Source organism: Erpetoichthys calabaricus, chromosome 10, assembly GCF_900747795.2.
Source record: "Erpetoichthys calabaricus chromosome 10, fErpCal1.3, whole genome shotgun sequence".
NCBI lineage: Eukaryota > Metazoa > Chordata > Cladistia > Polypteriformes > Polypteridae > Erpetoichthys > Erpetoichthys calabaricus.
In genome coordinates, this window is record NC_041403.2 from 127,469,855 (window position 1) to 127,492,127 (window position 22,273).

Below are 22,273 nucleotides of genomic sequence, written 5' to 3' on the forward strand. Positions count from 1 at the left end.
TTGCATTCCTAGTCTGAATCACAATCTGATTGTATGGGTGGTTACCTGGCACTGTAGGGTTGCCACCCGTCCTTTAAAATACGGAATCGTGCCGCGTTTGAGAATGAAATTGCGCGTCCCGTTTTGAATCAATACTGGACGGGATTTATCCCGTATTTTTTTTATCATTTTTTTTTTAAAGCAGCGTCTCATGCAAATCATCCCACACGCATTTTATGAAGATGCCTCCTTTCCTACTTTGGATTGGGTAATACTTGATGTCATCGTTAGTTTGATTGGTGTTTTTTAACTGTCCAGTGAGGAGGGCTTGTCTTTTAAGTCCAGTCTGCAAAGTATTGGCACTGAGATGTGGCGTCAGCGCCATAGTTGAAGCCCCTAACGTTGCGGTCAGCAAGTCGGCTAACATCCGCCATGTGCCATCTTTCAGTTGCGAGAAGCAGATCATAGAATGGTTGAAACTGTTGCCCCTAACGTTGCGCCACGGCGTGTGGTTCGTTTATACCTCGTGTCTTCTCATTAAACTTTTATCTCGCGAATATGTTATTGCAATCCGCAGCGGGGAGCGTTTCTATAAACTTAATTGAAACTTACGTTTTACACCGTGCTTTGTTTCCCATTATGAACATGCTTGTATGCTTAACTCGCTCCGTTCTCAATTGTTAATTAATTTTTTGCTCTTCGCTGTTTGCGGCTGTTCCTCCATTTCCCCCTACTTCGTTCTTTTATCTCGCGAATATGTTATTGCAATCCTTAACGGGAGCGTTTCAATAAACTGATTGAAAATAGTTTTGCATTTACCTTTTTAGTAAAAGGCGAGCTTTTAAACCTGAGAAATCACCCCGTAAATGCACACGTTTAATTGGACATGTGTTAATATGTATGGTTACACAGTATTAAAAAGACAGTGAACAACGTCAGTTACCTTTCTTCCCGCGTTTGATAAAGGTGAGCTTTTAAGCCTGAGAAATCACCCCGTAAATGCACACGTTTAATTGCACATGTGTTAATATGTATGCTTACACAGTATTAAAAGACAGTCAAAAATTATCGTCATTTACCTTCGTTCCCGCGTGTGACTCGTGCTGTAAATGTCTTCCTTGTTTTTAGTTCACGTGATTACGTAGGAGGCGTGATGACGCGATACGTGACTCCGTCTCCTCCATTACAGTGTATGGACAAAAAATATGTTCCAGTTATGACCATTACGCTTTGAATTTCAAAATTAAACCTGCCTAACTTTTGTAAGTAAGCTGTAAGGAATGAGCCTGCCAAATTTCAGCCTTCCACCTACACGGGAAGTTGGAGAATTAGTGATGAGTGAGTCAGTGAGTGAGTGAGTCAGTCAGTGAGGGCTTTGCCTTTTATTATTATAGATATATATACACACATATATATATATGTATGTATATATATATATATACACACATATATATATATATATATATATATAATATGGGTATATATATATATATATAATATATGTTTATATATCCATCCATCCATTTTCCAACCCGCTGAATCCGAACACAGGGTCACAGGGGTCTGCTGGAGCCAATCCCAGCAACACAGGGCACAAGGCAGGGAACCAATCCTGGGCAGGGTGCCAACCCACCGCAGGACACACACAAACACACCCACACACCAAGCACACAATAGGGCCAATTTAGAATCACCAATCCACCTAACCTGCATGTCTTTGGACTGTGGGAGGAAACTGGAGCGCCCGGAGGAAACCCACGCAGACACGGGGAGAACATGCAAACTCCACGCAGGGTGGACCCGGGAAGCGAACCCGGGTCTCCTAACTGCGAGGCAGCAGCGCTACCACTGCGCCAATATATATATAATATATATAAATATATATATAATATATGTGTATATGTATGTATATACAGTAATCCCTCCTCCATCGCGGGGGTTGCGTTCCAGAGCCACCCGCGAAATAGGAAAATCCACGAAGTAGAAACCATATGTTTATATGGTTATTTTTAGAATGTCATGCTTGGGTCACAGATTTGCGCAGAAACACAGGAGGTTGTAGAGAGACAGGAACGTTATTCAAACACTGCAAACAAACATTTGTCTCTTTTTCAAAAGTTTAAACTGTGCTCCATGACAAGACAGAGATGACAGTTCTGTCTCACAATTAAAAGAATGCAAACATATCTTCCTTTTCAAAGGAGTGCAAAAGCAAGCAGTCAAAAAAAAATCAATAGGGCTTTTTGGCTTTTTAAGTATGCGAAGCACCGCCGGTACAAAGCTGTTGAAGGGCGGCAGCTCACACCCCCTCTGTCAGGAGCAGGAAGAGAGAGAGAGAGAGATAGAGAGAGACAGATAAAAAAATTAATACGTGCCCTTTGAGCTTTTAAGTATGCGAAGCTCCGTGCAGCATGTCCTTCAGGAAGCAGCTGCACACAGCCCCCCCCTCACACCACCTACGTCAGCGCAAGAGAGAGAGAGAGAGAGAGAAAGCTGGATAGCTTCTCAGCCATCTGCCAATAGCGTCCCTTGTATGAAATCAACTGGGCAAACCAACTGAGGAAGCATGTACCAGAAATTAAAAGACCCATTGTCCGCAGAAACCCGCGAAGCAGCGAAAAATCCGCGATATATATTTAAATATGCTTACATATAAAATCCGCGATGGAGTGAAGCCGCGAAAGGCGAAGCGCGATATAGTGAGGGATCACTGTATATATATGACAGCAACACTCATAACAATGACAACACAATTACATTGACAATCATGTTACGTTATTTTTAAAATGTTTCCTTTAGTTTTTCATAACCTCTTTAACACACTACTTCTCCGCTGCAAAGCGCGGGTATTTTGCTAGTATTATATATATATATGTGTGTGTATATATATATTATATATATATATATAATATATGTGTATATATATTATATATATATATATATATATATATACGCATATATTATATATATATATATGTGTATATGTATATGTGTGTATATATATATAAATGTAATGAATTATTATTTATTATTATTATATAATATGTGTATATATATATAATATATGTGTATATATGTGTATATATATATATGACAGCAACACTCATAACAATGACAACACAATTACATTGACAATCATGTTACGTTATCTTTAAAATGTTTCCTTTACTTTTTCAAAACCTCTTTAACACACTACTTCTCCGCTGCAAAGCGCGGGTATTTTGCTAGTAATGTAATAAAGAGGAGAATTCCAGGAACATCGGCCAGTTCCGAATGATCTCCCTGCTGAATGTAGAAGGAAAGGTGTTTTTTAGCATCATATCCCAAGGACTGACAGAGTTCCTCCTCAAGAATAACTACATCAACCTCTCAGTCCAGATAGGGGGTATTCCTGCAGTCCCTGGCTGCCTGGAACACACAGGTGTGGTAACTCAGCTTATCAGAGAGTCTCATGAAAACAGAGGTGACCTTGCTGTGTTGTGGTTGGACCTGGCCAATGCCTAGGCATCTATACCACACAAGCTGGTGGAACTCGCAGTACATAGCCGCCATGTTCCCAGGAAAATCAAGGATCTGATCCTGGATTTCTATAACAACTTCAGGATAAGGGTCACTTTTGCGTTCGAAATATCAGACTGACATCGACTTCGCAAGGGAATAATAACAGGGTGCGCCATCTCCGTTATTCTTTTTGCCCTTGGCATTAATATGGTGGTCAAGTCAGCTGAGGTAGAATGCAGAGGGTACCTGACTAAGTCGGGTGTACCACAGCCCCCGATAAGAGCCTATACGGATGATGTAACCATCACGACAACATCTGTCCCAGGGAGCAGGTGGATCCTACAAGGACTTGAGAGACTCATCAGATAGATAGATAGATAGATAGATAGATAGATAGATAGATAGATAGATAGATAGATAGATAGATAGATAGATAGATAGATAGATAGATAGATAGATAGATAGATAGATAGAACTTTATTAATCCCCAAGGGGAAATTCACATACTCCAGCAGCAGCATACTGATTAAAACAATATTAATTAAAGAGTGATAAAAATGCAGTGCAAGTTAAAAAATGCAAGGTGGAGAGTGTGAGGCAGGTATAACAGTCAATACCAATGTATAATGTTAATGTTTACCCCCAACTGGTGGAACTGAAGAGTCGCCTAATGTGGGGGCGGAACGATCTAGTCAGTCTGTCAGTGGAGCAGGACAGTGACAGCAGTCTGTCGCAGAAGCTGCTCCTGTGTCTGGAGATGATACTGTTCAGTGGATGCAGTGGATTCTCCATGACTGACAGGAGCCTGCTCAGCACTTGCCACTCCGCCACAGATGTCAAACACAGCCTGCCTTCCTCGCCAGTTTGTCCAGGCATGAGGCGTTCCTCTTCTTTATGCTGCCTCCCCAGCATACCACCGCATAGAAGAGGGCGCTCACCACAACCGTCTGATAGAACATCTGCAGCATCTTATTGCAGATGTTGAAGGATGCCAGCCTTCTAAGGAAGTATAGTCAGCTCTGTCCTCTCTTGCACAGAGCATCAGTATTGGCAATCCAGTCCAATTTATTTATCATCCAGTTGCACTCCCAGGTATTTATAGGTCTGCACTCTCTGCACACAGTCACCTCTGATGATCACAGGGTCCGTGAGGGTCCTGGGCCTCCTAAAATCCACCACCAGCTCCTTGGTTTTGCTGGTGTTCAGTTGTAGGTGGTTTGAGTCGTACCATTTAACAAAGTCCTTGATTAGGTTCCTATACTCCTCCTCCTGCCCACTCCTGATGCAGCCCACGATAGCAGGGTCGTCAGAAAACATTTGCACGTGGCAGGACTCTGAGTTGTATTGGAAGTCCTATGTATATAGGCTGAACAGGAGTGGAGAAAGCACAGTTCCCTGTGGCACTCCTGTGCTGCTGACCACAATGTCAAACCTGCAGTTCCCGAGACGCACATACTGAGGTCTTTCTGTAAGATAGTTCATGATCCAATACACCAGGTATGAATCTACTCTCATCTCTGTCAGCTTGTCCCTAAGGAGCAGAGGTTGGATGGTGTTGAAGGCGCTAGAGAAGTCCAGAAACATAATTCTTACTGCACCACTGCCTCTGTCCAAGTGGGGGAGGGATCGGTGTAGCATGTAGATGATGGCATCCTCCACTCCCACCTTCTCCTGGTATGCGAACTGCAGAGGGTTGAGGGCGTGGTGGACCTGTGGCCTCAGGTGGTGAATCAGCAGCCGCTCCATGGTCTTCATTACAAGTGATGTCAGGGCAACAGGCCTGAAGTCATTCAGCTCACTAGGACATGATACCTTTGGGACTGGGGCGATGCAAGATGTTTTCCATAGCCTTGGGACTCTCCCCTGTTCCAGGCTCAGACTGAAGATGTGCTGTAGATGACTCCCCAACTCCAACGCACAGGCCTTCAACAGTCGTGGCGATACTCCATCTGGACCCACTGCTTTGCTGGCACAAAGTCTCCTCAGCGCTCTGCTTACCTGGGCGGCTGTAATTGTGGGTGGGGGAAAACTCTCTCCTATGCTAGCATCATCAGAAGGATGGATGGAGGATGCAGTACTCTGAGGTGAGAGTGAGAGTGGGTTAGGGTGGTTAAACCTGTTAAAAAAGTTGTTCATCAGGTTTGCTTTCTCCCTGTCTCTCTGGATGGAGGCTCCCCGCTTCGAGCTGCAGCCAACACATGGGCAAGGATGAGTTTTAAGCCTTCCAAGTCAAGGTCCATGGTGCTAAAGAAGGGGAAGGTGACTGATAAGTACCAATTTGCTATCGTGGGAATAGTCATCCCATCCATCATAGACCAGCCAGTCAAGAGTTTGGGGAAAGTCTTTAACTCAAGTCTAAAAGACACAGCTGCCATTCAGAAGTCCACCCAGGATCTTGGGACGTGGCTCATCAAGGTTGATAGGTCTGGCCTGCCTGGTAGGTTTAAATCCTAGATCTATCATTCATAAAGTATCTATCTATCTATCTAATGTGAATTTCCCCTTGGGATTAATAAAGTATCTATCTATCTATCTATCTATCTATCTATCTATCTATCTATCTATCTATCTATCTATCTATCTATCTATCTATCTATCTATCTATCTATCTATCTATCTATCTATCATCAGCACTCAATCCTGCTCCAAGTCCAATGGCCTGTGCTGGTATATGCAGTCCCGTTTTCAACAGCTGAGTCCCTTGAAAAGAAGATCAGTAGCTTTCTTCAGAGGTGGCTGGGACTCCCATGCAGCCTCACCAGCACAGCACTGTATGGGACAAGTAACATCCTGCGGCTACCATTTAGCGGCCTCACTGAACAATTCATGGTGGCACGCACCAGAGAAGCCCTACAATACAGGGACTCCAAGGATTGTAAGGTGTCAGCAGCTGGCATTGTGGTGAGGACAGGCAGGAAATGGAGGGCGTAGACGGCTCTGGAGGTGGCAGAGTCACGCCTGAGACAGAAGGCTCTGGTGGGCACCGTGGCAACAGGTAGAGCAGGTCTGGGCTACTTCCCAAAGACCCAGGTCAGCAAGGCCCAGGGCAAGGAGAGAATCCATCTACTCTAGGAAGAAGTCTGAGCAGGGATGGGGGAAAAGAGAGTGAGCAGGGTGGTAGGACTCCGGCAACAGGGTGCGTGGACAAGGTGACAGAGTACTCTCCAGCGAAGGATCACCTGGTCAGACATCATGCTGGGAGATTTCTTTCGTGTCTGGTTCCTGGCGCAAACGGTCTACGATGCCCTGCCAAGCCCAGCAAACCTCCACATCTGGGGGAAGTGCGAGACACCCTTCTGTTCACTTTGTTCAGGAAGAGGCTCTCTAGAACATCTACTCAGCAGCGGCCCTAAGGCTCTGGCAGATGGCCACTACTGGTGGCAAAATGACAAAGTGCTCAAGGCAGCTGCTGAAAGCTTGGCTTCAGCCATCAACACAAGCAAACTCCTCCACAGCTCAAAGAAGCCAGTTACCTTCGTTAAAGAGGGAGAGCAATCCTAGGCAAAGGCAGTAATAACAGGCTTCTTCCACACAGCCTGTGACTGGCACCTGCAGGCTGGCTTGGGAAAGCAGCTGAAGTTCCCACAGTAAATCGTAACAACCTCACTCTGGCCATACATGATCATTACCTCTGAGGCCTCAAACCAGCTGATCATGCTGGAACTGACAGTGCCCTGGGAAGAGCGTATCAAGGAAGCTAACGAGAGGAAACGCGCTAAGTACCAGGAGCTGGTGGAGGAGTGCAGGGACCGAGGCTGGAGGGTAATCTATGAGCCCATAGAAGTTGGGTGCAGAGGATTTGCAGGACACTTACTCTACAGAGTCCTCACACGGCTGGGCATAACAGGAGCTGCCATAAAGAGGGCCATTAAATCCACAAGTGAAGCCACAGAGAAAGCATCAAGGTGGCTTTGGATAAAGAGGGCTGATCAATGGATCGCTACTGGGATGCAAGTTGGGAATTGATCAACCCCGGCTGGGTCATCTGAGCAAGGGTGTATGATGTAGTAAGACCAGAAACCCCTGATGACCTCAGGTCACATCACTGATGATACATCCTAGTGCATCCAGGTGATGTTTCTTATATAGTATAATGTAATAAACATATTTTGCTGCATTTCATCTTAAAAATGATATTGTCATCATATGTAAATACACGCTTTATAAAGTGGCTCAGGTTGGGCAATATTATAACTGTATCGCAAGTTTACAGTGAGGTAATTGTACTTATAAGTACAGTGGAACCTCAGTTCCCGAACGCCTCGGTACACGTACAACTCGGTTTACGACCAAAAAGTTCGCCAAACTTTTGCCTCGGTTCACGACCACGGACTCGGTATACGAACAAGCCAGTTTCCCTTTCGGTTTGTGCGTGCCGATGATTTCCGCATGTGTTGCATTATTCTCGGTCAGACGTGCGTGCTTGCACGTGCCTGCATGCGTGCTTTCGCTGTGAACTCTTTGTGGTCTATTTCATTTCCCTTCTGCTTCGTATGCGCCGATTACTGTATTTAAGCACGTGTTCAGCCTCTCCCTTTTCATTGTTCTCAGTCAGACGTGCGTGCTTTACCTGTGAACTCTTTGTGCTCTACAGTATTTCGTGTGCTTTTGCAGTTAACTATGACTTCTAAGCAAGTGAAGTGTGGTGCGAAGAAAGTTTTGCAGAAAATTGAAATCGAAGTAAAGAAAGAAATTATTGAAAAGTATGAGCGTGGCGTTCGTGTTACTGATCTTGCTGCAGAGTACAAGAAGTCAAAACCTACGATTTCGACTATTCTAAAGCAGAAAGAATCTATTAAAGCAGCTGATGTTGCAAAAGGAGTTACAGCGTTAACCAGGCAGAGGCCCCAAGTGCTGGAAGAGGTGGAAAAACTGTTTACCAGTTTACTCATTTACCAATTTGAGAACCCTCATGCTTTCAAACAGCACAATGTAAACAAAGCCAGACTGCCAGTGATGTGGAGGGCAAACACGAAGGGTTCGGTCACACGGACTTTGTTTTTGGAATAGCTGCATGAGGCTTTCACTCCCACCAGCTAAACAGCTAAAAACACCAGAAATCCAAGAAATCACAAGAGAGAAAACATCCCTCCATCTCCCTCAAAACTGTAACCTCCTGTCCACCCATTTTCTCCTCACTTCATGCCAGACCTCGACTCATGCAAGGTTAGTTTTCTTGGTGGTTTATGGTTAGTTTTTGTATTACAGATTTTTCAAATGTACCTTTTTTTCCCCAGTGCTTAAAACTCATTAAAAAAAGTGTTTATACAGCGATCGGGCACGAACTCCTGCAATATTATTTTCTTGGTTGCTTGTGGTTTGTTTTTAAATAAAGTTCGGATTTGTTCAAATGTTCCTTTTTTTCACCCTGTGCTTAAAACTCATAAAAAAAAAGTGTTTATACAACGATCGGGTTGTAAGGCTATAACGCGAACTGCTGCAATGTTACAGAGAGAGAGAGAGCAGGCTCGTGTGCTGATGAGAGAGAGAGAGAGAGCGAGCGCGTGCAGCTGAGAGCGAGCCTGCACGTGCAGCTGAGCAGGGAGCCTGGGTGTTTGTGTCAGTGTTTTTACATTAGTTTACTATTGCACTGTGCATTCTATGGTGTAATAACTATATTTGTGCTTAAAAAATATTTTAAAAAATATATTTACATACAGTTCGTACAGTCTGGAACGGATTAATTGTATTTACATACAATCCTATGGGGAAATTGCTTCGGTTCACGACCAATTCGTTTTACGACCAGAGGTTTGGAACGAATTATGGTCGTGAACTGAGGTTCCACTGTACAAACAGTTCTACAAGGAGCACTTGATGAACTGATTGATTGCATTTATAGTTCTTGAGATGAAACTGTTTCTGAACCACAAGGTCCATACAGGAAAGGCTCTGAAGCATTTGTCGTATGGGAACAGTTCAAATAGACAGCATGGCTGAGGCAGCGTGTGCTTGATGCTGTATACCGATAATACAGTGATATAAATACTCCGAGTGGTGCAATGAGAGTAATATGGAAAAAGATGATCCACTGTGGCATCTCCTAACAGAAGCAGCTGAAAGAAGAAGAAGAAGAAGGTGCAGTGAGAGTAAAAATCCAAAAGCAGCTATGGTATTTGGCATAGTTTGGTCATTCCGTGGACCATTACATTGTTACAGGTTAATTACAATCAGATGCCTTAAACTAATAAACAATATGCAGTTAATTTCGTGTATATGATAAAGCCGCATCAGGAATGTGGATCTAAAAAAGAAAGGGAAACCACACTGGAACAAAAGCACTGCTTTGACGCTGGGTGCTGCCAGTTTCCAAAACTGAGCGGAGAACTTGCATGAAAATGTGCGTGGCTTTACACCAAGTTTATTTTTTATACATTGCAATGTCCCCTCCTTGAACCGCCACCTTATCGTGGTGGAGGGGTTTGTGTGTCCCAATGATCCAATGGTAGGGCCACACAAGGCAAATTGGTCCTAGGTGAGGGATGAGACAAAGAGCAGTTCAACAAACCTTCTATGATGAATGAAAACTCTAGATGGCTTTTCCCTCGCCCAGACGCAGGTCACCGGGGCCCCCCTCTGGAGCCAGGCCTGGAGGTGGGGCTCAATGGCGAGCGCCTGGTGGCCGGGCCTGCACCCATGGGGCTCAGCCAGGCACAACCCGAAGAGGCAATGTGGGTCCCCCTTCCCATGGGCTCACCACCTATGGGAGGGGCAAAGGAGGTCAGGTGCAGTGTGAGTTGGGTGGTGGCTGAAGGCGGGGACCTTGGCGGTCCGATCCTCAGCTACAGAAACTGGCTCTTGGGACGTGGGAAGGAGCTTGAGCTAGTGCGCAAGGTCAAGAGGTTCTGGTTAGATATAGTCGGACTCACCTTGAAGCACAGCTTGGACTCTGGAGCCAATCTCCTTGTGAGGGGCTGGACTCTCTACCACTCTGGAGTTGCCCCTGGTGATAGGCGCCGAGTGGGTGTGGGCATACTTATTGCCCCCCGACTTGGAGCCTGTTCATTGGGGTTTACCCCGGTGGACGAGAGGGTAGCCTCTCTCCACCTTCAGGTGGGTGGACGGGTCCTAACTGTTGTTTGCGTGTACAGTAATCCCTCACCTATCGCGGGGGTTACGTTCCAGAGCCCCCCGCGATAGGTGAAAATCCGCGAAGTAGCGACCTATATTTATTTTATTATTTATACATATTTTAAGGCTTTATAAACCCTTCCCACACTCTTATAAACCTTTCTCACTCTCTTGTTAACCTTTCCCACGCTCTTATAACCACTTCCTATGCTCTTAAACACTTTCTACATTCTTAAACACCTCAGACCAACACTGCACACTGCACGCAGCGATCAGACGTCAATGTGTCTGCACTCGCTTTGTGAAGGGGGGCAGCTGAACTCACGCTGAGCAGAAATGGACTTTGTGCTGCTTCTGCCAAAATGCCTGCTTGTCGCTCTGCGCGTTCGGAAGGAGGAGGAGGAGTGTGTGTGTGTGTGTGTGGGTGTGTGAGAGCTGAACGCACCTTCGCTCAAACCCCCCCTCCCCGGAAGCGCAGTACGCTCCTGCCACTTCGCATTGTCAACGGGGTGGGGAGCTGAATGAACGCTAAGGAGAAGTGGACTTTGTGCTGGCTTTGTGCTGCTTGTCGCTCTGCGTGTCAATAATTTAAAAGCCTGTACATCACCAATTTTCTTGTCTCACTGTCTTGTCTTGCATGAAGTTAAAATGTTTTATAATAGTGAGATGTTACTCATATCCTTAGCCCGACATCCACATATCATATGTGTTAACAAAGTGTGTTTTATAAGTTTACATGTGTTTAAAGCATGTGGGATGGGTATTTTAAGGCTTAAACTATAAAAATGTTTATTTATATGGTCTTTCTATATCGTGGATTTGCTCCTGTTGCTGATGGGTCTGGAACATAGCTTCCGTGATAGGCGGGCAATCACTTGTATTTAAAAACCCGCGAAGTCATGAATCCGTCGAAAAGTGAACCGCGAAGTAGCGAGGGATTACTGTATGCGCCAAACAGCAGTTTGGAGTACCCATCCTTTTTGGAGTTCCTGGAGGGGGTGCTAGAGGGCATACCTTCTGGGGACTCCCTCGTTCTGCTGGGAGACTTCAATGCTCACGTGGGCAATGACAGTGAGACCTGGAAGGGCGTGATTGGGAGGAATGGCCCCCCCGATCTGAACCCGAGCGGTGTTTTGTTATTGGACTTCTGTGCTTGTCATGGATTATCCATAATGAACACAATGTTCAAGTATAGGGGTGTTTATATGTTCACTTGGCACCAGGACACCCTAGGCCTCATTTCGATGATCGACTTTGTGATCGTGTCGTCGGACCTGCGGTCACATGTCTTGAACACTCGGATGAAGAGAGGGGCGGAGCTGTCAACTGATCACCACCTGGTGGTGAGTTGGCTTCGATGGTGGGGGAGGATGCCGGTCAGGCCTGGTAGGGCCAAACATGTTGTGAGGGTCTGCTGGGAACATCTGACAGAGTCCCCTGTCAGAAGTAGCTTCAGCTCCCACCTCCAGCAGAACTTTGACCACATCCCGAGGGAGGGAGTCCGAATGGGCCATGTTCCGTGCCTCTATTGTTGAGGCGGCTGACCGGAGCTGTGGCCGTAAGGTGGTCGGTGTCTGTCGTGGGGGCAATCCCCGAACCCGTTGGTGGACACCGGCGGTGAGGGATGCTGTCAAGATGAAGGAGTCCTACAGGACCCTTTTGTCCTGTGGGACTCAGGAGGCAGCTGATAGGTACCGGCAGACCAAGCGGAATTTGGCTTCGGTGGTTGCTGAGGCAAAAACTCGGGTGTGGGAGGAGTTTGGGGAGGCCATGGAGAATGACTTTTGGACGGCTTCAGGGAGATTCTGGTCCACCATCCGGCGTCTCAGGAGGGGGAAGCAGTGCAGTGTCAACATTGTATATGGTGGGGATGGTGCGCTGCTGACCACGACTCGGGACGTTGTGGGTCGGTGGGGGGAGTACTTCGAAGACCTCCTCAATCCCACTAACATGCCTTCCAATGAGGAAGCAGAGCCTGGGGACTCGGAGGTGGACTCCCGGGGGTGGATGAGAGACGCCCGGAGTTCCTCAAGGCTCTGGATGTTGTAGGACTGTCTTGGTTGACATGCCTCTGCAACATCGCATGGACATCAGGGACAGTGCCTCTGGACTGGCAGACTGGGGTGATGGTCCCCCTCTTTAAGGTCCCCCTCAGGGGTTCTGGAGATAAGAGTCCATCGGATAGTCGAACCTCGGATTCAGGAGGAACAGTGTGGTTTTCGTCCTGGTCGCGGAACAGTGGACCAGCTCTACACCCTTAGCAGAGTCCTGGAGGGTGCATGGGAGTTTGCCCAACCAGTCTACATGTGTTTTGTGGACTTGGAAAAGGCGTTCGACCCTGTCCCTCGGGGAATCCTGTGGGGGGTACTCCAAGAGTATGGGGTACCGGACCCCCTGATAAGGGCTGTTCGGTCCCTGTACAACCGGTGTCAGAGCTTGGTCCGCATTGCTGGCAGTAAGTCGAACCCGTTTCTAGTGAGAGTTGGACTCCACCAGGGCTGCCCTTTGTCACCGATTCTGTTCATAACTTTTATGGACAGAATTTCTAGGTGCAGCCAGGGTGTTGAGGGGGTCCGGTTTGGTGGACTCAGGATTTGGTCACTGTTTTTTGCAGATGATGTTGTCCTGTTTGCTTCATCAGGCCGTGACCTTCAGCTCTCTCTGGATCAGTTCGCAGCTGAGTGTGAAGCAGCTGGGATGGAAATCAGCACCTCCAAATCCGAGACCATGGTCCTCAGCTGGAAAAGGATGGCGTGCCCTCTCAGGGTTGGGGGTGAGATTCTGCCCCAAGTGGAGGAGTTCAAGTATCTCGGGATCTTGTTCACGAGTGAGGGAAGAATGGAACATGAGATCAACAGGTGGATCGGTACGGCATCCGCAGTGATGCGGGCTCTGCATCGGTCTGTCGTGGTGAAAAAGGAGCTGAGCTGAAAGGCAAAGCTCTCAATTTACCAGTTGATCTATGTTCCTACCTTCACCTATGGTCATGAGCTATGGGTAGTGACCGAAAGAACGAGATCGCGAATTCAAGCGGCTGAAATGAGTTTCCTCCGCTGGGTATCTGGGCTTTCCCTTAAAGATAGGGTGAGAAGCTCAGTCATCGGGGAGAGGCTCAGAGTAGAACTGCTGCTCCTCCGCATTGAGAGGAGTCAAATGAGGTGGCTTGGGCATCTGATCAGGATGCCTCCTGGATGCCTCCCTGGTGAGGTGTTCCGGGCATGTCTAACCGGGAGGAGGCCCCAGGGAAGACCCAGGACATGCTGGAGGGACTATGTCTCTCGGCTGGCCTGGGAACACCTTGGGATTCCCCTAGAAGAGCTAGAAGAAGAGGGAAGTCTGGGTATCTCTGCTCAAGCTGCCGCCCCCGCGACCTGATCTCGGATAAGCGGAAGAGGATGGATGGATGGATGGATGGATGGGTGGATGGATGGACATCACCATGTGAGCGTGGAAACGGGTATACTCAACATTTTTGTGCATAGGCACTGTTTACACACATGGCCCCAGATCATTACTAGACTATTGATATCACAGATCTGCTCATTTCCGGTGACTTCTATGAGAAAAAATTGCATTGTTTCATATTAATTTTTGGCTAACTAGAAAGATTACAATATGCAAGCTTTCGAGGCAACTCAGGCCTGAGTTGCCTCGAAAGCTTGCATATTGTAATCTTTCTAGTTAGCCAATAAAAGGTGTCATTTTGCTTGGCTTTTCTCTACATTTTTAATGGCTAACACAGTACAACACCCTAGTACTACAGATATTAATTTTTGAAAGCTTATACATGGAAGAGTACTTTTTGGTATTGAAAGATAGAAAAACAAGACTGTTGCATTTTAGGAACAAAGAACAAAATAGTCTTGATTAGAATCTGGGTCTCAAGTCTAATAAAAATATATATATTTTTAAGTAAAGCTGAATTTTATTATTGTCAGTAATATCAATATTACTATAAACTTAACTCAAAAGACTTTAAACACACAGCAAAGAGACACAGTGACTAATATTGCTGCTTCTTACTTCCTGAGTATTTAGTTTGAATCCAACATCTAATGGCCTGGGTTTAGACATTCTTACAATACAATACAGTACAATACAATTTATTTTTTGTATAGCCCAAAATCACATAAGAAGTGCCGCTATGGGCTTTAACAGGCCCTGCCTCTTGACAGCCCCCAGCCTTGACTCTAAGAAGACAAGAAAAAACTCCCAAAAAAACCCTTGTAGGTAAAAAATGGAAGAAACCTTGGGAAAGGCAGTTCAAAGACAGACAACTTTCCAGGTAGGTTGGGTGTGCAGTGGGTGTCAAAAACAAGGGGGTTAATACAATACAGTACAATACACAGAATAAATCCTCAATACAGTATAAAAATAAATGTTTTAGAAGTACAGAGTAGAATTTAACAGTAGATGATTTCACATAATATGATTTGGATTTGATTAGAGTCCTGGAGACCTAATTCATCAAGCTGCCTCCCCCATTTGGCCATTCCACAGCTGAAATAGCGCTAATCCGATGAAGGGACCCCTCTTTCCTACGATTCCTGCGATCCTCCATCAGGGATGACTTTACGTTAGGCTAGCAAAACAACTTGGCAGGTGGGCCGTGGCACCAAGTGCCACATTTGAGTACTGAGAAGAGGAACAGAATAGGTGAGGGTTAGTAACAAATTAGAACTATCATATTACTTATATTTTAGTGCTAATGACAAACAACAGAGATGCAGTCTGTACAGTTAATCAGCAGCTCTAGTCAGGATATGCTAAACTGAAGTAGTGAGTCTTCAGCCGGGATTTGAAAGCTGAGACCGAAGGGGCACCTCTTACAGTAGCAGGCAGACCATTCCACAGTTAATGTCTGTATTGTTTTTAGTTCAGGTCCACCTTTTCTATTCCACATTTTAAAAATGTGTTTCTAAGGGTAGTTTGCAACTCTATATTAGCCCTGTATGAGAGACTTTGAGTGTGAGAGTTCTGTGATGATCTAACATGCCATACAAGGCAAATTCCAGCATAATGCCTAATGCGTTGATAGTACTACATCTCTTTACTGTGTATTGGATTAGTTTTGTTGTTGAATACAAATGGATGGCTGGTAGGAATTCCAATATTTGTTATTTTATTTTGGGTTTTATTGGGGTTTTTTGGGTGGCTTTCATTTAAGGAGCAAAATCTTATAAATAAAGAAAAAGTTGAGAAATATTTTTCAGTTTCAAAAAATGCAGGTTTAAATGAAACACTAAATACTCTCGCTTAAACTATACACTTTTTACCCCATACTTGTTTTTCCACAGAAACACCAGACTTGTTAACAGAAGTGTCTGTTCCAGGTTTCACTAACAAAACCAAGTCCATCCTGAAAATTTCTGCTCCTTTATATTATAACCAAATATATCAATTGAATGCTTACTTACAGGGTTTTTTAAACACCACATATTCCCTGAGAACTCTCCCTACATATTATTTATCCACATGGTGCTGAATGATGTGCTGGAAATTAGTATTGCAATCTTCATGCACATTTGGAAAGAGATTGCCTATATCATGCCAGTGTCACACTGCTACTTTTTAAAGACAATTGCAGTTACCACAACCTACAACACTCCCCTGAATCTGGTCCTTATGATGGCTCTTGAACATTATATTGCAATCTGCAAACAACTGCATCACCGAAATACTCTCCACAGTATGTACATAGATAGATAGATAGATAGATAGATAGATAGATAGATAGATAGATAGATAGATAGATAGATAGATAGATAGATAGATAGATAGATAGATAGATAGATAGATAGATAGATACTTTATTAATCCCAAGGGGAAATTCACATACTCCAGCAGCAGCATACGGATAAAGAAAATATTAAATTAAAGAGTGACAACAATGTAGGTATATAGACAGACAATAATTTTACATAATGTAAATTATGAATTGAATTGAAGAGTCACATAGTGTGGGGGAGGAACAATCTCCTCAGTCTGTCATTGGAGCAGGAAAGTGACAGCAGTCTGTCGCTGAAGCTGCTCCTCTGTCTGGAGATGATACTGTTCAGTGGATGCAGTGGATTCTTCATGATTGACAGGAGCCTGCTCAGTGCCCGTTGCTCTGCCATGGATGTCAAGCTGTCTAGCTCCGTGCCTACAATAGAGCCTGCCTTCCTCACTAGTTTGTCCAGGTGTGAGGCATCCGTCTTCTTTATGCTGCCTCCCTAGCACACCACCGCGTAGAAGAGGACGCTCGCCACAACTGTCTGATAGAACGTCTGCAGCATCTTATTGCAGATGTTGAAGGACACCAGCCTTCTAAGGAAGTATAGTCGGCTCTGTCCTTTCTTACACAGAGCATCAGTATTGGCAGTCCAGTCCAATTTATCATCCAGCTGCACTCCCAGGTATTTATAGGTCTGCACCCTCTGCACACAGTCACCTCTAATGATCACAGGGTCCATGAGGGGCCTGGTCCTCCTAAAATCCACCACCAGCTCCTTGGTTTTGCTGGTGTTCAGGTGTAGGTGGTTTGAGTCGCACCATTTAACAAAGTCCTTGATTAGGTTCCTATACTCCACCTCCTGCCCACACCTGATGCAGGCCACGATAGCAGTGTCGTTAGCGAACTTTTGCACATGGTAGGACTCCGAGTTGTATTGGAAGTCCGATGTATATAGGCTGAACAGGACCGGACAAAGTACAGTTCTCTGCGGTGCTCCTGTGTTGCTGACCACAATGTTAGACCTGCAGTTCCCAAGACGCACATACTGATGTCTGTCTTTAAGATAGTCCACGATCCATGCCACCACGTATGAATCTACTCCCATCTCTGTCAGCTTGTCCCTAAGGAGCAGAGGTTGGATGGTGTTGAAGGCGCTAGAGAAGTCCAGAAACATAATACTTACAGCACCACTGCCTCTGTTCAAGTGGGAGAGGGATCGGTGTAGCATGTAGATGATGGCATCCTCCGCTCCCCCCTTCTCCTGGTATGTGAACTGCAGAGGGTCGAGGGCATGGCAGACCTGTGGCCTCAGGTGGTGAAGCAGCAGCCACTCCATGGTTTTTATCACATGCAATGTCAGAGGGACAGGCCGGAAGTCATTCAGCTCACTAGAATGTGATACCTTTGGGACTGGGGTGATGCAAGATGTTTTCCAAAGCCTCGGGACTCTCCCCTGTTCCAGGCTCAGGTTGAAGATGCACTGTAGTGGACTCCCCAGCTCCAACACACAGGCCTTCAGCAGTTGTGGCGATACTCCATTTGGACCCACTGCTTTGCTGGCACAAAGTCTCCTCAGCTCTCTGCTTACTTGGGTGGCTGTAATTGTGGGTTGGGGGAAACTCTGTCCTATGCTGGTATCAGCAGAAGGATGGATGGAGGGTACAGTACTCTGAGGTGAAAGTGAGAGTGGATTAGGGTGGTCAAACCTGTTAAAGAAGTTGTTCATCTGGTTTGCTCTCTCCACATCTCTCTCGAAGGTGGCACCCCGCTTTGAGCTGCAGCCAGTGATGATCTTCATCCCACACTTCCTTCATGCTGTTATTCTGCAACGTCTGCTCCAGCTTTCTCCTGTACTGCTCCTTCGCCGCCCTGAGCTGGACTCAGAGTTCCTACTGCATGCGCTTAAGCTCATGCTGATCACTGCCTTTAAAAGCCCTTTTCTTCTGGTTCAAAAAGCACTTGATGTAATCAATGGCTTGTTGTTAGCATAGCAGCATACTGTTCTTACTGGAACTACAATGTCCATACAGAAGTTGATGTAGTCAGTACATCATCCTAAATATAATTTGGCTGATCAACCCATGAGCTTCTTCAGCATGAAAATCATTTGTGAAAATAACAGTTTTATTCAGACTTATTCACAGTGTGTTAAAAATAACTGCATTATATTTTTTGCAGTTGCTTGGCTCACACATACATTCATGTTTTCATTGCAGCACGATCAGCCACTCACTCTGAGAAATCTTCTGTTAAGAAGGCCTTCAGTACAGTTGCGAAAAGTTTTCCAAAGGACAAAAAGTTTCTTTGTCCTCTTAACTTGTGTCCTGTGTCTGGAGCGCCCCATACTGTCCACTATATATATTGTCAGCCTCAAGAGGCACCTGCCAGTAACCTTTCATGAGATCCAGCGTGGAGATATAGGACAACTGACCCAGTTTTTCCAACAACTCGTCAACACGGGGCATTGGATAAGCATCAGATTTGCAGACCTTATTGAAGCACCTGAAATCGATACAGAACCGAACCATCCAGTTTTGGGACTAATACGACTGGACTGCACCAATCACTTTTTTACTTTCACGAATAACACCCAACGGCAGCATTTGCTTGACCTCTTCGTGCACAACATTCCATCACGCTTCCAGGATCCGAAATGGGCGCATCTGCACCCTGACACTGGCTTCTATGTTCCACAAGGCGAGTCAAGCCCAGCAGGGTGGAAAAAACATGTGTTCCATCCAATCAAAGATTACAATTTTGTTTTTTGCGAGTCAGTCAAATCGTCACTAATGGCAACATCTCTCTGAGAGACAGCAGTCAAGAAAGCACAAAATCCCTTAGGGTCATGCCACTCCATCAAGAGATTAACATGCAAAATCCGCAATGGTTTGCGCCGGCCTGGTATTCTGACCTTGTAATTCACTGGCCCCATACGCTCCTCTATAATGGCAGGACCCTGCCATTTCACTAGGAACTTGTGCGAGTCAGAAGGAATCAGAACCAAAACACGAACACCAGGTTTGAATTCATGGAGCTTACACCGTCTATCAAATAGACGTTTCTTGGTTTCTTGTTCACTTTGCTGATGCTCTACAGCAATAGCAGAAAGTTTAGAAATCTTTTCCTGCAATGAAATCAACTGATCCACAAAGCTTGATCCGTGAGATTTCATCCGGATTCCTGTCCATTCCTCAAAAATAACATCCAAGATGCTCCATGGCCGCCTAACAAACAACAACTCAAAAAGACGCAAGCCGGTGGACGCCTGTGGCGATTCCCGTACTACAAACATAAGAAAAGGCAGGACAGAGTCCCAGGATGTCGGATCATCATGAGCAGCTCACCTGATCATCTGTTTTAAAGTCTTATTAAATCGCTCAGTCATGCCATTCGTCTGTGGATGGTAAAAAGTGGTACTCAACTTCTTAATGGTAACGCTGTCACATAGCTGTTTCATAACACGAGAAGTAAAAGGTGTGCCCTGATCAGTTAAAATTTCACTAGGGATACCAGTACGAGTAAAGATCTCACACAGAGCCTTGGCAATATTGGAGGAATTGGCTTTTTGTAGAGCAGCCACTTCAGGATATCGCTTTGCGTAGTCAACCACCACAAGAATATACTGATACCCATTTTTACTCTTAGGGAGAGGGCCAACAATATCGAACCCAACCCGATGAAAGGGAACATCTGAAATAGGCATAGGAGAAAGGGGAGCCTAAGGAGGCTTATGAGCAGAGATGACCTGGCAGTCAGGACAGGACCTACAGAACTGTTCGACATCCCTGCACATATTCGGCCAATAAAATCATTTTGATAATCGATCCCTAGTTTTGTCAGCGTCTAGGTGACCACCCAAGACTTGAGAATGTGCCAGCTGCAAAAGAATGTTCCTATGTACGTCAGAGACAACTAACTGTTCAATTCATTCTCCCACTAAGCGATCTGAAATCTCCCTAAAAAGGCAGCCGCCTTTCTCAAGAAAGTGAGGGGTCTTGATGCCAATGGATTTACGCTCTTGATAGTAGGAGTCACTAGCGGAGTAAGCCTGCTTGAGCGCGTATTTTAATGAGCTATCGGCACGCTGCAAATGTGCAAAATCCATCTACTTGCAAGGTGGTGTGCACACGGTGGCCAGTGCAGCCTGAGAAGTTGTAGAGGGGCCAGCAAGCCGTTGAAGGAAATCGGAGGAGTCCCTCCCAGTCTTACTGGAGAGATCGAGTTTGATATCCAAGCGGGTCTCGAGACCTCTGACAGCCACAAGTTCGTCCCCTTCATTCATGATGACAGGGGCATCTAGGGCTGGTTCCCCCAACTCAGCTAAGAACCTAGGGAATAGGGCATTACTCTTGCTGATCAGCAAGGGCCATGGGCAGGAATCCAAAATGGCATTCCAAACTTTAAAGTTCTAACCCTTATATTTTAAAGGAAGCAGCACTGTCTCAAAGTCCTTAAAATCCCCATGTACACAGCGTGTGTTCACAGTCTCAGTGCCACACGGGGACGTACTGCTGAGGCAGTCATGTCTGACAACACAAAGGTCACTACCTGAGTCCAACAAGGCATGGATCTCGCGGCCCATTAACATCACAGAAATCATTAAGCGGTCCTTTTCTAGTGAAATAGAAGAAACATGGGAGCAACACACCTCGGCTAATCCAGCTTCCATGGACCGAGCAGGAAAGAAGCAACATTCTCTGGTGAGGTGGCTGACCTGATCACATCGGAAATATCTGTGCTCAGCACCACTGCTGAAATACCCATGGCAGCATCTACAACCAGGAGCCTCTCCAGATGCGGTCACATCAGTAACAACAGGAGCCTGTAATGGCCTTTTAGAGGAAATTAGATGTTCACGGCCCTGAGCTCACAGTTCATTGAGACAATCTTGGGTAGGTTGAGAGTGTGCCCCCGGCGGAGCAAATGCACCACCCTGTCTTCAAGTAGCCTGGGAGTCTTCCAATAGTTTGTCCAAGGTGGAGAATGAGTCAACATTGTGATGAAAAAACTTGTCCTGGAGAACTTCAGGAATCCCTGCCAGTACCACATCACTGGCTACTTTCCTCACAATCCTCTCGATCAGGTCCCCCTCAAACTAGCTGTGAACGAGATGAACTGAGCATGAACATGGCGATCCTAGTCCAGTTTCCATTGGCGAAGGGAAAGGGAGGGGGTGTGACGAAGCTGAAGTGTGGATGCTCCTCCAAAACCCCCTCTTAAACAGTGATTCAATGGGAAACAATTACAGTTTTTTATCTCCTCTTTGCTAGATCAGCTGCAGGTGGCTGCTGCTGGCGGCAGCGCGGCTGCTGATGCTGCACCACATCATGAAAGTCTGTACTGCAGCTGTCCTTTGGTTCACTGCCTTGTCTATCTTCCCCCAGACATCTGCTTTATTCCTTATGCTTTACTATGCTGTTTACGAATAAAGTTTATGTTTCTTGAAAACCCTGAACGAATCTGTGCAACTGTGTGACCCAAGTGTGACAAGATATATATATATATATATATATATATATATATATATATATATATATATATATATATATATTGTCACACACGAGCGGTTAGGGAGCAGCTAAAAAACCGATGAGCAGTGCGACGGTGTACTAACCAATCTCTCTTTTATTTTAACTGGAAAGACAAGAAAACACCGCCATAACCTGAAATCCATACCGCTTCTGGGTTCCCTTCTTTCTTTCAGTCCTCCTGTGATGATGTCACGCATCCCAAGATCCCCAGCACCTCTCTTTTCCGTCTATCCCATTTCCGTTCCCGCCTCATAAATGCTCTGTGTTGTCTCCCATTCGATGTCTGCATTGCACCTTCTGTGAACTGACCGTAAATCAAAGTGCTGACTCTACAGTATATGGGGATGGATTCCCCAACCCTTAATGACTGTGTTATTCTGTTTCTTTTACAATATATATATAGAGTCACACACATGTGTTTGGGAGACAGTTTACAGGCTCAAACAGATGCAGTTGGTGCTGCCATCTAACTCTT

General features: G+C 45.6%; 1 protein-coding gene and 1 pseudogene across 1 annotated transcript in view; both read left to right on the plus strand.

Moving 5' to 3' along the window:
- The window catches only part of LOC114658434 (uncharacterized), a 24,908-nt pseudogene extending 17,425 nt beyond the window's left edge, over positions 1 to 7,483 (plus strand).
- LOC127529442 (odorant receptor 131-2-like) overlaps positions 1 to 22,273 on the plus strand; it is a 442,990-nt gene that overhangs the window by 110,206 nt on the left and 310,511 nt on the right. The gene's annotated exons all lie outside the window — the stretch shown is intronic.